The following is a 16,717-nucleotide window of genomic DNA, read 5'->3' as shown; positions in this document are numbered from 1 at the left end:
GGTCTCTAGGATTGTGGATTCTCGTCTTGTCCGCGGTTCCCTCCAGTACCTCGTTCATTGGGAGGGTTATGGTCCTGAGGAGAGGATGTGGGTCCCAGTGACGGACATTAAGGCCTCTCGTCTCATCAGGGCTTTCCATAGGTCCCATCCTGAGAAGGTGGGCTCTGAGTGTCCGGAGTCCACTCGTAGAGGGAGGGGTACTGTCACAGCCAGACAGTTGAGAAGCTCTGACAGGAGCCTTTCAGATCCTCCTCCTTGAATTTCTTTGTTTTGGTTTAGTTTCTCATCTCGTTAGTATATCTCAGCTGTCATGCTGTTGGACTGATTGCTGCCCTTTAAGTTCCTCCCCAGAATGCAGTAGTGTGCGGCTTATACAACTTCCTGGAGTGTGTGTGCGCATGCTGTTCCTTGTTCCCAGTCCACAGTCCCCAGTCGTCTGCAAGATAAGTTCTGTTTATGTATTTATGATTTTCTGTTTTCTGGATCCAGGTGACCCTGACTCCCTCCGTGTCTGTGTAGGGAGCCGGTGGTCGTGTCCCCTCACTATTGTAGGGTCTTCAGGTGTAAGATAGTCGAGGTACGTGGATATGCGCCCATCCACCTTTGGGGTGGTCGCATAGGCTGAGCAATAAGAGAGAGCGGCAGGTCTCATGCAGGGGTCTCCCCTTTTGTTCCTTAGTTGTGGATCCAGTGAGTCATTGTTCATATTGTATTGTCTTGTTTCCTGTACACCATCCGTGACAGGGGGTCTGTGGATGGCACTGTTATAGGATGGGGGGGGTCTGTGGATGGCACTGTTATAGGATGGGGGATCTGTGGATGCCATCCACAGATCCCCCATAACAGTGCCATCCACAGATCCTCCACCCCATAACAGTACCATCCCCAGTTCCCCCATTAACAGTGCCATCCCCATCTGGGGGGTTTCTTTGCTGTGCTGGACTTTTATAGCCCCCCCAAATTTTACTTGCATCCCTGATCTCTAAAGGGGCGGTTTTAGGGGGCGGTCCTAGGGGTGGGTAGGGGCGTGGCCAGGGGAGGGGGGGTGAGTTCCACCACCTTTTCTCTGAGAAAAAAAGCCCTCATCAGGACCATTTTGCTTGTTCAAGATGCCTATAACATAGGTACTTGTAAAAAAAAGGCTACCACTTATTATGCACAGTGGCAATCTTCTATGAGAAGACACTTTTGAATGCAGTTTTGGCATCTCAAAAGTTTTAAGGTACATCCTTTCGCTTTCATAGATGTAGCACAGATAGTTTTGGTTCCCATTCATAAATATAAACTGAAAAGAATGGCGTGGCATTAACCCTCAGTGGCATTAACCCTCAATTTTAACATCAGTTTGAGGGTTTAGTAAGACCGCAGAGTGCACCTGTCTTTGCTATTTTGTTATATTGCTATATTGATTACTACATCCACATAATTGCTATCTTGTGTAGGATGTCTATTGTGGTACTTGTGGTTCTCTGCAGGCATCTTCCATGCATTTTTGCTGGGGATCGTCATTAGCAACGGGCCACAAGTGCAGGATTTGCTCCCCTATATATATGCACAACTGCATGTGGGTTTGAGCACTTCCTGCTTGTTTAATGCCACGCCATTCTTTTCAGTTTGTATTTATAGAGATGCCTGGAGGTGTATAAACTCCAATTCAAATGTGCCAGTTTTCCATCTACAGGCTACATTTAGGTGCACCTGTGAGGCCTGGGCCATACCAGCCAGTCTTGAGTGGGACTCGCAGACTCCTCCCTCCTCCCATTGCAAGCATGGCTACATGCTGGAGGTAACTGGTGAGTTGTTTGTGAGTCGGCCTCATGCTCCTGTAATTTGCCCACTGGCTCCTGGTAGTGCCCATACGGCGCAGGTAGGTGAGTGTTAGGTTCCCGAGCTACTTGAGAAACCTTGGCGCGGTGCTCGGGCTCAGACATGTTCTACACCGTAGGATATGTTGGCTAATCTCTCAATTTTAACATCAGTTTGAGGGTTTAGTAAGACCGCAGAGTGCACCTGTCTTTACTACTTTGTTATATTCCCATTCATAAAGCACTTAGACATGAAAGTAAGAGCTGTCTGACATAGAAGCCATTGATGAAAAAACATGATTACTGGGCTCAAAAGTAGAAAGATAAGGACTGTAGATCATGTTCTAAAAATAATTTGAAGAACAAGCAGTAGAATTGACATAATTATTCAGGGAAAGGGGAGGACTAGAACTTTTTTGAGGAGTGACTATAGTCTGTATAAGGTACTTTGCCCAGGTTTTATGTACACACCACATATATAGAAGTCACTATTAACTTATCTATCCCACCTGATAATGCTATACTGGCTGTTTATTATGGTGATCATGGTGATCAGCTAATCTCTGAAGGCCTGGTTATTGATCCTCACAGGTGATCAAGTGTAGTCGTTGTGGTGCACATCTGCTCAACTCACTACTGTTCAGCAACCTTTAGACTTAAAACAAGTGAAATGTGTTTTAAATGTAAAATTTCCAGCAGACTGTTACAAATTGAGCATTTTATGGCTCATCAGATACAGTAGAAGTCATTAGAAACCATTAATGGTTGCGAACTGTACACAGAAGCAAATAGCAACAGGTACAACACTACTGGGAAGTTGATGAATTTCATGGGGCAAGTTGCAGTGGTAAAACATTTCCAGTGCAATGTGCAGTTCAGATGAACTCTAGTATTACATTGCGACAACTCAGATGAATGGTTGTACATGTACTACAGGGACAACTTGAGCTCAGAAGAGTCTCCATTCTGGTTCATAAATGGATGTTCTCAGAGAAGACCCTCTTGAGGAAAGAAAGGGTGCAATCTGCAATCACTGCACAGCCCCAGGGAGAGTCAAAAGGGAGAGCCACTGTGATCTGTGAGCACAACAACCATCCCTGGGCCACAACTACCACTCATCCTCCCTATCCTGGGCTTCCTGTATAATAAAATCCCAGGGTCATACCATTTCAAGGGAGTTATTATGTTGAGTTAAGGGTCTTAACCTTCTTTGGCAGGGACCCAGAATCTGCCTGGGAGATAGCTTCCCAAACCACGGCTGTTGTTTTCAATTAATAATGTATTTCCTTGTATTTACTTTATGGTTGTCTGGAAGTTAAATATGTCACAGCTTCATAATCTAAATAATTAGGGAATAATGTACTGAAAGAGCACGTACTCCTGTATGAACACGTCTAATATTACAGTGGTGATATAGATTTTATATCGGGTTTGTTCAAAACATAAAACCGAAAAATACAATAATGTTGAGAATTCTATGTTAGAAGTTTTTGTGTTTTTTTTTTTTATCACGGCTAATATGCATGTAAAGTAACATTTCTTAAAAAATTTGATGGTGTCCTCACCAAAGGCAGTAAAGACTAGTGGCACATCCCCAATGCTGGGTAATTTTTAGGACACGGCCTATTTTTATTTTTTTATTTTTGCTTTTTCTTCCTCGCCTTCCAAGAGCAGGACAAGTTGTATTTTTTACTGCGCCATTTCATTTACCTAAACTTGCACTGAAAAATAGGAAAATACATTTTTGTGGTGTGAAATTGGACAAGAAAGTGTCAAGGCTTTTTGGGTTTAGTTTTTATGGTTTTCACTGTGCACAAAAAATGACATGACAGCCTTATTCTGCAGGTCAGTACGATTATGACGATACCAAACTTATTTAGTTTTATTAAAAAAATAAAAATAAAAACACATTTTCCTCTCTTCAGCACAATATTCTGACAACGCATACCTTTTTATTTTTGCAGGGCAAGCTGTAGTTTTTATTGGTACTTTTTTGGAAATACCTAAGATTTTTCTTATCACTTGTTATTCAAATTTTTTTTGGGGGGGGGGTGAGCTGATAAAAATAACTGCAAATCAGCCATTTTTTTTTTCCCATTACAGCATAATAGACGCAGGGGAAGGAACATATATAATCCCACCCAGAGGAATAATAGATACAATCCAAACGGAAATACAAAATGTTCAAATACCACATCTACAAATCAAAGTGGGATGCAATATGGAGGAGATGGGCTACTATCATCACTATCATCACAAATGGGGATACCGACAGGGGACATAGCTGCGGATCAACAACAAAATAAGGGAATGCAGATTATTAATTTAACTAATCTGCTTTTAACATCAGAACATAAAAACCCTATTATGTAAGGGCTTATCCTTTACACCAGTACCATACCATTTCAGTTGGGTTAAAGATATCAATTAATTTGCAAGGAAACTAGCTCTACATAAGGAACATCTAAATTTAGAGAGGGACCCACATAAACAGACTGAAAAAGAAAAAATAGCAATACAGATCCTGGAGGAGTTAGAGAGGGAACATAGGGGTGAAGTTATTCCACCAAGTACACCCCACAGCACACTGACCCCCCCAATCCAAATGCATTCCACCATTTACTAAATATGCGAAAATACAGTCATTCGTAGATCTTGTTACAAGGGACCTCCAGAAAATCAAAACCAGAAAAGCAACCTTGGGAAAGAACCTAACCAGACAGGAGAAAGTAGCCTTGGACCAATTTATAAAAGAAAGAAATTTAGAAATCAAGCCCTCAGATAAGGGTGGTAATGTTGTTCTTCTTGACAAAGATTACTACCTGGAAATGGTAATGACACTACTAAGAGACACAAAAACATACCAACTACTTAAGGAAAATCCAACAGAACGATTCAAAATGGAATTGAAAAACATCTCAGAAACAGCAAAAGAAAAAAATCAAATAACTAAAGATGAATTCAGGGTCTTATATAATCCCAAGCCCACTATAGCAACATTTTATGCTATTCCCAAAGTGCACAAAAAACATGACCCTATACCGGGAAGGCCTATAGTATCAGGCAATCAAAGCCTGTGCGAAGGGATTACCAGCTATGTCGACCAGATGATCTCTCCCTTTGTCCCCAGCCTCTCGTCATATCTTAAAGACACCAAAGATACACTGACCAAACTCCAGGAAATCCAAGTCAACAGGACCACTATGATTGCAAGTCTTGATGTAGAGGCACTCTACACCAGTATCAGGCATGATCTAGGCCTCGTGGCAATAGAATATAATTTAAACACCAAGGGAACACAGTACTATGAGCACAATAAATTTGTTTTGTCAATTCTTAAATTTTTATTAGCACACAACTATTTTATTTTTGATGGAAAATATTATTTACAGACCACTGGGACAGCAATGGGGACGATTTGTGCACCGAGTTTTGCAAATTTATTTTTGTGGTGGTGGGAAGAGAGAACAGTATTTACAGAAGAGCACTATAATTTCACTAAACACATTTTATATTGGGGTCGATTCATCAACGACATCTTAATTTTATGGGAAAGCACTGAGGAACGCTTTTTTGAGTTTGTTGAGAAACTCAACAATAATGTACTAGGCCTCAAACTTACAGCTGAGATAGATAAGAATAGACTGAATTTTCTTGACCTGACAATTATCCTGAAAACTGATGGGAGTGTAAAAACAACAATATATAGGAAACCCACCTCAACAAATAGTTTACTCCACTGGGAGAGCCATCACCCTACTAAGAAAGGCATCCCAAAAGGACAATATCTTCGAGCTAAGCATAACTGCTCCACAAACGAAGGCTTTGAGGATGAATGTAAACTATTGTATAGTAGGTTTTTGGCTAGAGGGTACCCAAAAAAAGTTCTACATAGAGCATACATCAGAGCTAAAAACAGTAATAGGACCATTTTACTCTCAAATGATAAACAACAGGAAGGGAAAAAGAATAATAAAATAGTACGATGTATAGGGAATTTTGATGGTCAATATGAGAGGGTCCGTAACATACTCAGACGACACTGGCATATACTATTGGCAGACGATGAACTAAAATAAATTATTTCCCCTAATCCTGCCATTACGTATAGAAGAGGGCAAAATATAAAAGAAAAATTGGTACACAGCCACTTCACACGCAATGAAAAACAAGATATACACACATGGTTAAGTACAAAAGGATCATATCCATGTGGTGATTGTATCTTTTGTGAAAGAATGACACCAAAGAAAGAATTTACAAATCCAGTGGACAATAAAAAATACCTAATAAAAGAGTACATTAATTGTAAATCCACAGGAGTTATTTATGCTATTCAATGTGGTTGTCCGAAACGGTATATAGGAAAAACTACACAGGAACTCAGAAGACGTATATCAAAACATCTGAGTACCATCAAGACTGACTCTGATACTCCCCTCTCCAGACATGTACAAACAAATCACAATGGTAATACCCAGACTCTTAAAGTATGGGGAATACAAAAATTGAAGTTGGGTCCCAGGATGGGTAACTTGGATAGAAGATTGCAACAGGAAGAAATCAGATGGATCTACCGTTTAAGAAGCTTGGCCCCACATGGTTTGAATGAGGGGTTCACATATGCATCATTCCTCTAAGAGATTACTAGAATAAGATAATAACAAACAGTATCAAAATAAAAGAAACATACCAGATGTCACATGGTTAGAACTCCTTTTTTCTGAGATTTCTGAGTTTGGTTATCTAATCTAAGCAAACACCTTCAATTGCTTTTCAATGGCTTTTGTCTCAAGATAATGAAATGAGTTAAGAAATTTGAGTTAACAGCGAGAGTTCTAACCATGGTACATCTCAAAGTATTCTATGTATTCAATACAAAAACAGTTGGAAAATATGACGGGACAACGGCAGTGAACATGCGAAAATAAGTCCATTTACCTGTAAAACCACCAAGACCGAGTATGATTCAAATAAGAAACTAAGTCTAATGACATGCGCAGTATAGACGGACGAATAAAAATTATATCAAAGTCTGCACGCCAGCGCAATGAGTAGTGATGTTCTAACATAGGCGCGAATAACGTATTATGAAGGCCAAAAATATAAGTCCAATCAGATGCGCAGTGAAAATAGATAGGAAAATCTTGACGTTGGCACAAAGAATAAGTCCAAAGACATGCGCATTAAAAGATAGACTTAGTGAATGTATAAGTATGAAGACATGCGCAATAGAGAGTGGATGATAGAATATCTGTTGAAGTCTGAGCGCAGGCGAAGTCTGAGCGCAGGCGCAGTGGATGAAAGTATATGACAATTTACTAAGTCTGAACGCATGCCCAATGTATAAATGAGATCGGCGTAATATATAAGTCTATGGACTTATGCAAGATGAAGAAGTATAGTTATAGACAAAGATACTACGCATGCGCCATAGAACTCCACCTTGCAAGCTATAAAGATCAAATCCATGCGCAGTGGAATGATAAGATCAGGTCAATATATAAGTATGAAAACATGCGCAGTAGAAAATGGATAACTAAGCAAGTGTTGAGGTTCGAGCGGATGTGCAAAGAATAATCTACCTGAAAAATCCATGAAGTCTGCACGCATGCTCAATGGAAAAAGGTGACGGGCGGTACATACAAGTCCATAGACATGCGTAGTGGCGAGATGTAGAGGATTCTATGTCTAAGATCTGGCGCATGCATCTGAGGAGTAATACCATTCATTGGACAAGCAAGAGATAGGGGAGTGACTATATGCTCAACACTATATAAAACCACCCCTGATAGACTAGAATGTTAACACAGCAACAAAATAGTTATATAGTAGCCAATAGAGTGACGATGTCATCAGAGGGAGGTATTAAAAGCCGTGGTACCGCCCCCTCACCAGCATACTGCCCGATACCCCTCAGGACGCCAAGTGTTTGGCGAAACATGTCGGGGGGCAGAGTGTGTTAGTGTGAATTTTAGACAGTTTGAGCCTGTGAGAGTGTGATGATGGAGATAGTATAGAAGAGTGAGGCTTAACTAGAGGGAACGCATCCCCCATTTCTAGTGCACTGTGAGATAACAGTGCTAGTATACCACGGAAGTAACCATTCAAAGTAGGGGAGCCCGTGAGGCAGGAAGTAATGTGCGTCCCTTAGTTAGCCCTTGTGACACAACAGTGCAATACCAGCGATTAGAATAATAAAACTCACAGACACAGCTGAGAATTTTAATCGTTAGTAGACAATAGAATATTTTAATAGAGGAAATAAATGTTATGTTTTATACCAGTATGGAATTAACACATGTAAATTAAGAGACAATCATTGGTCCACGTGACCATTTGTAAATAAATAGACAAAATCATGTCTATGAGCCCTACAGGCAGTTTTTTGTTCCTCATGACTTGTTTTTTGATTTGATATGCAGCTGTTAGATCTTGTATAGAGAAAGTTATGTCACTACAAATCATGTCCAATCAACTGAATTTACCACATGTAGTCTCCAATCAAGGTGTAGAAACATTGCAAAGATAATCAAGAGAAATCGGAGGCCCCCAAAGCTAAATTTGGGAAAGGCAACCACTATCGGTCCAGTTCTGCAGTCTTACACATAAATGGCGTTGTTAAACAATGGAAGAAGGAGAGAGGTGGGAGTAACAGCCATGTCCACCATTTTCATGGTTATTCTTTCATGGATCTTTGTTTTGCAAGTTAAATGGATATCTCATACACTATACACTATATACACGCTACTCAGTTTAGCACATAGAAAATGTATGGATGTTATCAAGTGTTTAATGTGCAGCTATTTATGAAGGCTTTTATTCATCCTGGCCATGTTTCTATTTTAGTAATAGTTCATATTCAACTGGGCATTTCATTGCTCATTGAGAGAAAAGCCAGACTGGGGGGCAGAGCCTTTAGGAGAGGCGCTCATGATGGGGGGTGGTTTAAGGGAGCCCCCCGGGGAGTAGGGATAGGCCAGTTTAGTTCAGTGAGGTGGGAACCGGGGGGTTAAATTGTGCAGGCAGTGTGGGGACAAGGAGCCATTTTAGGGCAGAACAACAGCGAGCACCTACCGTTATGGAGTAGCTGGAGGCAGCGTTGGGGGAGCTGAGGACAGCAGCAGAGGTCCACGACACCGGCTAGGTTGAGGAGAGGGTGCAGCAGTTGTTAAGGGGGGAGGCTGGGGCATCAGCATCGCCCCAGCCTTCTTCACGCCAGCTGCGGCGGGCCCCCCAGGGCTCAGTGCTGCATGAGGAGCCCTTCTGTGGACCCTTAACGCCTGCAGGCGGCGGGGAAGGTGCCCTCCCGCATGCCCAGGCTTGGAAGGAATCCTGTAAGTAGGCAGAGCTCACAAGGTGGCCGGACCAGGTCTCCTCAACTGATGGAGGACAGCAGCGCGGGGTACGGACCGGGAACTGTGGGCTCCCTTCTGAACCATGGAGTGGGAGGGGCCCCTCGGCATGGTCAAGATGGCTGCTAGAACTGGGCTGCTGCGTGCCATGTGGCTGGAGGCAGCAGGCTTCTTTCTTCAGGAGTGCAGGAAGGGGTGCTCCGCTCCCTCTGAAGACCTGAGTGAGGATGCCAGCTTCAACGTCCCTGGCCTGATCCCAGCCAGGGGACAGTTCCTGGAAGTTCTTCCACCTGGATCCTCTTCTAGATCAGCACCGAGGAGCGGGCAGCGGGAATCAGGACCGATGGCTGATAGGGACACAGCACCCAGGCAGCCAGGTGAGATGAACTGGGGACCTTTAGCTCAGTTGGTAGCGGGTTCGGGGTATGGGGGGAGGGGCTGGGGCCCCTCCATTGGATTTAGGTAGGGGTTTAGGGCAGTTATTGGGCGGTTTAGCGGGTCTGTTGGCAAGTTGGGGCAGGGGGGTCCTCTCCATTGCTAGCGTGGGGAGTTACAGGAGGTCCTGGTGGGTCCGGCGGTTCAACTGGGGCTTTGTTAGGTTCGCGGGAGAACACAGCGTATGTTCAAAAGCAGATGGGAGGTGCAGCAGAGGATGATTCAGTGATGTTAGACGATAAGGCAAAAGGGGAAGTTTCTGTTTGAGGGACCATTGGGGGCGCATTTAAAACACGAGGTGAGGGGGCAGATTTGGAGAGTGGAGTATGTGGATATTTTTTCCCTGCTCCCCTTGGAAAAGTTTGACCTGGATAGAGCAAGGAAGGATAAGGGTAAGAGGGAGGATGAGGAAAAGTGTAGCTATCGGTTGATACCGCAACGTTTGCAAATTGGTTGTACGCGTACGCGATATTAGCAAGCATGATCAGGGAAAAAGCGCTGGAGTGCTGTTCGACGCTTTTTTGCTATTTGGACACAGTTGGCGAAGCTTACCGGGTGTATGGGGGGCAAGCATGGCTGAGGTATGACGAACAGTTCCGGCAGAGGAAGGCGGTGCCTCCGAACAATAGATGGGATCACAAGGACATTGCCTTGTGTTTAAAAGTAATGGCGCCAGTTAGGCCAGTCAGTCCTTTCGAGGGGAATCTGTGAACAGAGGGTCCGCAAAGGGATTGTGCTTCCTATTCAATGAGGAGGGGTGCAAATTTGGAGCCAAGTGCAAGTTCAAGCACGAGTGTTCTACATGTGGTGGGTCCCACGGAGCTGAACGTTGCTTCAGGGGAAAAACAGGCAAAAAGGGGGAGATGGCAATAGCAAAGGGGGTGATTCCGGTTCGTTTGGAAAGGATGGAACCGTTCCTAAGTAGATACCCCGACAAGGGGGCTGCGAATTTGTTGCAGGAAGGGTTCTCGTTGGGTTTTTAGATACCGTTTATTCCGTCGGGTGCGGTCTTAGTTAAAAAGAATTTGAGGTCGGCGATGGAGCATCCAGAGGTAGTTACGGAAAAATTAAGAAAGTTGGGTAGGATGGCTGGCCCGTTTTTGGAACCGCCACTGAAGGATTTGCTTTTGTCGCCGTTGGGGGTGATGCCAAATAAGGAGTTGAATAAGTTTCGCCTTATTCATCATCTGTCTTTTCCTAAGGGGTCGTCGGTCAATGATGGTATCAATCCGGCTTTATGTTCGGTGGTCTGTACCTCATTTGACGAGGCAGGGTCATGGGTTCGGAAGTTTGGTAAAGGGTCGTTACTAGAGAAGACAGATATTGAGGCGGCGTTTAGGTTGTTGCCAGAACATCCGGATATTGGGGTGTTTTTGGGAGGGGGGATTTTTTGTAGACAGTTGTTTACAGATGGGCTGTTCCCTGTCGTGTGTGTATTTCGAGCTGTTCAGCTCATTTATGGAATGGGCAGTGTTGGATTCGTCTGGATGTGAATTGGTCATTTACTTTTTGGATGATTTCCTATGTATTGGTCCCCCGGATTCACGTGTTTGTTTGTTGTTGCTGCACACGTTGAGTACATTGTTTGGGGGCTTTTGGGGTTCCCTTGGCGATGGAGAAGACAACGGGGCCGGTTACAGAGTTAAGTTTTTTGGGCATAGTGATCGATACAGTACAAATGGAATGTAGGTTGCCCTTAGATAAACTGGACGATCTTAAGGTTGAGGTCGAAAGGGCACAGCGGTTACAGAAGATGAAGCTGCGCGATCTTCAGTCACTCCTGGGGAAACTTAATTTTGCATGCAGGATTATGCCCATGGGGAGGGTTTTTAGCAGGAGATTAGCAAGGGTGACAGCAGGTATCATGGCAGAGCACCATTATATTTGGTTCGGTCGTAAACTGAAGGCGGATTTGCAAGTTTGGAGTTCATTTTTGGATAGTTTTAACGGTCGTTCGCTATTTAATGGGGAAGTGGTGGATTAATTTGATTTTGAGCTTTTTTCTGATGCGGCAGGGGGAGGTGGATATGGCGTTTACTGTGGGGATCAATGGTGTGCGGGGGGATGGCCCGATAGTTGGGTGGAAAAGGGTTGGGTGAAGAATTTAGCCCTGCTAGAACTTTTCTCTATAGTGGTGGCGGTTATGCTGTGGGGGGTGGTTTTTATGAATAAAAAGGTAAGCTTCCATTGCGACAATTTGGGAGTGGTTCAGGCGATTAGCGGGTTGTCGGCCTCCTCGCCTTTGGTGGTGAGGTTGTTGCAGCAACTGGTACTAGAGTGTTTGTTGCTCAATGCATGGGTGGTGCTGGTGCATGTGTCCGGGATCGACAACTGTATTGTTGACACTCTCTCTCGTTCACAGTGGGAGCGTTTTCGGCAGCTGGCCGCGGAGGAGGTAGGGCTGGAATGCCCGAGCTGCTTATGGGACATATTGGAGGGACCATAGCAGGGCTCATTTGGTCCTCTTTATCGCCCGGTAAGTGGGAGACATATTTAAAAGCTTGGCAGTGCTGGGAGGAGGGACATATTGGAGGGACCATAGCAGGGCTCATTTGGTCCTCTTTATCGCCCGGTAAGTGGGAGACATATTTAAAAGCTTGGCAGTGCTGGGAGGAGTGGTGTGCTAGGCTGGGTGTTAGGGGAGTAGATTTAGAGGTGCCGTTGTTATTATTTGTAGGACATTGTAGGGAGGAGGGCTGGTCGATTAAAAAAAATTATAGTTGTGTTGTGGGGTTGGCTTTTGGTTTTAAGTTGTGAAAAATGGCTGATTTTACGAAGTCATTTTTAGTTGTGCGAGCGTTGAAAGGCTGGGTGAAGAATTTAGCCCTGCTAGAACTTTTCTCTATAGTGGTGGCGGTTATGCTGTGGGGGGTGGTTTTTATGAATAAAAAGGTAAGCTTCCATTGCGACAATTTGGGAGTGGTTCAGGCGATTAGCGGGTTGTCGGCCTCCTCGCCTTTGGTGGTGAGGTTGTTGCAGCAACTGGTACTAGAATGTTTGTTGCTCAATGCATGGGTGGTGCTGGTGCATGTGTCCGGGATCGACAACTGTATTGTTGACGCTCTCTCTCGTTCACAGTGGGAGCGTTTTCGGCAGCTGGCCGCGGAGGAGGTAGGGCTGGAATGCCCGAGCTGCTTATGGGACATATTGGAGGGACCATAGCAGGGCTCATTTGGTCCTCTTTATCGCCCGGTAAGTGGGAGACATATTTAAAAGCTTGGCAGTGCTGGGAGGAGTGGTGTGCTAGGCTGGGTGTTAGGGGAGTAGATTTAGAGGTGCCGTTGTTATTATTTGTAGGACATTGTAGGGAGGAGGGCTGGTCGATTAAAAAAAATTATAGTTGTGTTGTGGGGTTGGCTTTTGGTTTTAAGTTGTGAAAAATGGCTGATTTTACGAAGTCATTTTTAGTTGTGCGAGCGTTGAAAGGCTGGCAGAGGTTGCAGGTAGCGGAGGATGGCAGACAGCCGGTGTCTTTTCTCTTGCTGCTGAGATTAAGCGAGCAGTTACAGAAGGTGTGTAACTCAGTGGGGGAACTGCAGTTATTTCCACCGCATTTTATTTTCGGGGTACTGAGGTTGGGGGAGCTGGTTTGTCCGAGGATTAGTCGCATGGGTGGGTTGCTTATGTAGGATATGGAGCTGTTCCAGGATAGGGTGGAATTCATCATTCAGAGGTCTAAAACAGATGTGGAAGGAAGAGGGCGCAGAGTGGTGCTGTTTGCTATTTGGGGTGTTTGATGTGTCCGGTACGTTGTATGAGGGAATATGGGGCAGAGGTGAAGGGGGAGAATTTGCCTTTATTGGTGCATGCAGATGGTTCTTTCCTGTCCCGTTTTCAGTTTACGGCCATCTTTAGGAGATGTTTAGATCAGTTAGGGGTAGGGAGAGCGGGTTATTCGAGCCACTCTTTCAGGATTGGGGCAGCGACGGAGGCGGCTAAGTGGGGGTCTTGGGGATTAGACGATAAAGCGAATCGGGCATTGGAAATCCATTAGTTTTAGGTCGTATGTTCATCCAGAGCGAGTGTGAAATTGAGTTCGGGTTGTAGAATAAAAGGGGTAGGTTAATTTTATGCAGTGTTGCTTCTTGGTGTTTTTGCTTTTTCTCTCATTTCAGGTTCGGAACCAGCTTTGGTTTGAATTTTGGGGCATTCGTTTGTCTTCTGGGGAGCCATCCAGGCAGCGGTTCGGCCAGATGGGCAGCAGCTTGGATTTGGGCGATCGGTGGCGGTGGTAAGATGGTTAGGTCGTAGGGGGATGGTTTGGGGAGGAGTGTTGCCTGATGTACATAGGTTTGGGCTCCGGATGTCTTGGTGCTACACGTAGGGGGGAATGACTTAGGAGCACGGCCTTTTCGGGAATTAGTGCACAACGTGAAGTTTGATTTACTTTGGTTGTGGGCGTTGTTCCTGGGGATGGTAACAGTTTGGTCGGACATAGTTCAGAGGAAAGTATGGTGGGGCGCTCGATTGGTAGAGGGTCTGAATAGGGTTAGGGTGAAGGTTAATCGAGTAATCGGGCGCTTTATGGCGGTGAGACATGTTGAGCTGGGAAAAGGCGTAGGGGGTTTCTGGCGGGCTGATGGTATTCACTTGAATTCAATCGGGTTGGATATGTGGTGCCTGGCTCTACAGGAAGGCATCAAAATGATTTCAAGAATGTGGAGGGACTTGCAAATTTAAGAGGTCAAGCCTGCGCGTTGATGGTGGTGGGAGGTCCTTGAAGTTGGAGATATTCGCAGGTGATGAGGATGGGAGGGCTCCACGGTTGGAGCTGGACTTCCATGGTTGGCAGTCGGTCGTGGCAGAAGTTGTGGGGGTCATCAGTCAATCATTTATTTGGGGCTTCAAGGACCTCCCCCTGTATTAAGTACTATATGTTATACATATGGGGAATTAGGAATTTTCATATGCTGTTGCATATAGGGAATTTTCGGTTATGTTAATTGTTACAATAATAAAAGTTTATAATTTTGGTAATAAAAGCGACTGCTGTGGCCGATTTAATCCAACCCGGTGTCCGTGTTTTATTGGGTTAGGGTTTAGCAGGGTAGAGAGTCTGGGGGTTGTATTGGTTGGGATGGTATTAAAGGGGGCAGGTAAGTATGAGGGGGCGAACGGAAGTACCGGTAACCAATACCTCCGTCATGTGTTTTGGTTTATGCCATATTTGTTACTCGCCGTAAGCAGGATAACATGGACAATGTTTTCTTACAGGTGCTGTCCAAGTTTAGAACTGACAGCACCTGGACTGAACACTGACCCTATCAATTGAATGGGTATTTTCATATGATCGTCTTCCTACAAGGACCAAAGGAAAAAAATCACAGTATGTACTAACTTTGTTCTTTTTTCCCTAAAAGACTGAATCATTAATTCAAATGAATGACTCCACATTGATGCAATCTGTTAAAAACCACATATTTTCTCACTGTCTGCAACACAGACAAGTTTCCTATCACCTATCTGAAACTGTCCCTACAAGAAATGAATGCTGAAAACTAAGTCACATCACCCCATGTCACACTGATTGGATTCTAGAAAGCTGAGACATGGGGATTTGTATGGCAAGGTCATCCAAAGTTGCCATTAGATTATCATAGTCATGGTAATTAGATTGTCATTAGTCATGGTGGTTAGTGTTGACAGAATCGAAGTATCTGAAATGGAATTCGATTTGAAGTTTGGGAAAAATTTGATTCGCCGTGAATTTTCTTGCGTTTCGTGGTAAAAAAAATAAATCTAAAATGCGAGGGGGGAGGAGGCTGTGAGTCACCACCCAAGACTGACTGATATGGCCCAGGCCTCACAGGTGCACCTAAATGTTGCCTGTGGATGAAAATCAGGCACATTTAAATATGGAGTTTATTTACCTCCAAACATATCTATATGGAAAGTACAAAAAATGGCGTGCTGTCAAAAGGCAGGAAGTGCTCAACCCCATATGTAGTTGTGCATCTATACCCAGGGGAGCAGATCCTGCACTTGCTCCATATTTAAATGTGCCTGATTTAGCTATTTACATCCACACATTTTTCTATCTTGTGTAGAATGTCTTTTTGTGGTACTTGTGGTCCGCTGCGGGCATCATCCACTGTATGCATTTTTGCTGGGCATCGCAATTAGCAACGGGCCACAAGTGCAGGATCTGCTCCCCTGGGTATAGATGCACAACTGCATATGGGGTTGAGCACTTCCTGCCTTTTGACATTACACCATTTTTTGTACTTTGCATATAGATAAGTTTGGAGGTATATAAACTCCATATTTAAATGTGCCTGATTTTCATCTACAGGCAACATTTAGGTGCACCTGTGAGGCCTGGGCCTTATCAGTCAGTCTTGGGTGGGACTCACAGCCTCCTCCCTCCTCCCATTGCAAACATGGCTGCATGCTGGAAGTAACTGGGAGTTTGCTGTGAGTCGGCCCTTACGCTCCTGTAATTCGCCCACTGGCTCCTGGTATTGCCCATACGGCACAGGTAGGTTAGTGTTAGGTCCCGAGCTACTTGAGATACCTTGGCGCGGTGCTCGGGCTCAGATATGTCCTTCATATAAGGATGTATTGGCTAAATTCACAATTTTAACACCAGTTTGAGGGTTTAGTCAGACTTGTTTGTTTGCATCCACAGTAGTGCACCTTCCTTATGAATGTTTATCAAAATGACAAAACAAAATAAAGTAAGAAGACCACTGCAGGAAATTAGGTACTTTATTGAACATGGCAATGGTGACAGCTTAAAATGCTAAAAGCAGGTGACAGATTCCCTTTAATACTGAGGCACAGTAATTCTATTTATAAACTAACAGATTACCGGAGATTATGGCAGCAGTTGAACAAGATGAACGTGGCTAGGGGGCGGAACTGTTTGCCGGGGCTGTGGGAGGTTATTTCAGGATCAGGAGGTGTTCTTGGGATTCAAATGAAGGCGGGCTGGGCACTGCAGGGGGGCGTCACTGGGCTCCAGAGAGGGGGAAAAACGCACCTTGGAGCTTCATTAGCATGTCAGAAAAAGAGCTTTTTTAAAAAAAATAAAAATGACAAAACAAAATAAAGTAAGAAGACCACTGCAGGAAATAAGGTACTTTATTGAACATGGCAATGTTGAAAGCTTAAAATGCTAAA

At 44.3% G+C, this 16,717-nt stretch overlaps 1 long non-coding RNA gene across 1 annotated transcript; it reads right to left on the bottom strand.

The window, feature by feature from the left end:
* Positions 1–1,561: 1,561 nt before the first annotated feature.
* LOC120978796 lies at positions 1,562–15,973 on the bottom strand. Its single transcript, XR_005774192.1, has 3 exons — positions 15,893–15,973; positions 5,520–5,523; positions 1,562–1,682 (listed from the first exon to the last, which is right to left on the bottom strand). It is a non-coding gene; the product is annotated as an uncharacterized LOC120978796 (long non-coding RNA).
* Positions 15,974–16,717: the final 744 nt, after the last annotated feature.

This window comes from Bufo bufo, chromosome 9, assembly GCF_905171765.1.
Source record: "Bufo bufo chromosome 9, aBufBuf1.1, whole genome shotgun sequence".
Lineage (NCBI taxonomy): Eukaryota > Metazoa > Chordata > Amphibia > Anura > Bufonidae > Bufo > Bufo bufo.
The sequence above is the reverse complement of the archived record's forward strand: the minus strand, read 5'-3'. Positions and strand labels throughout refer to the sequence as shown.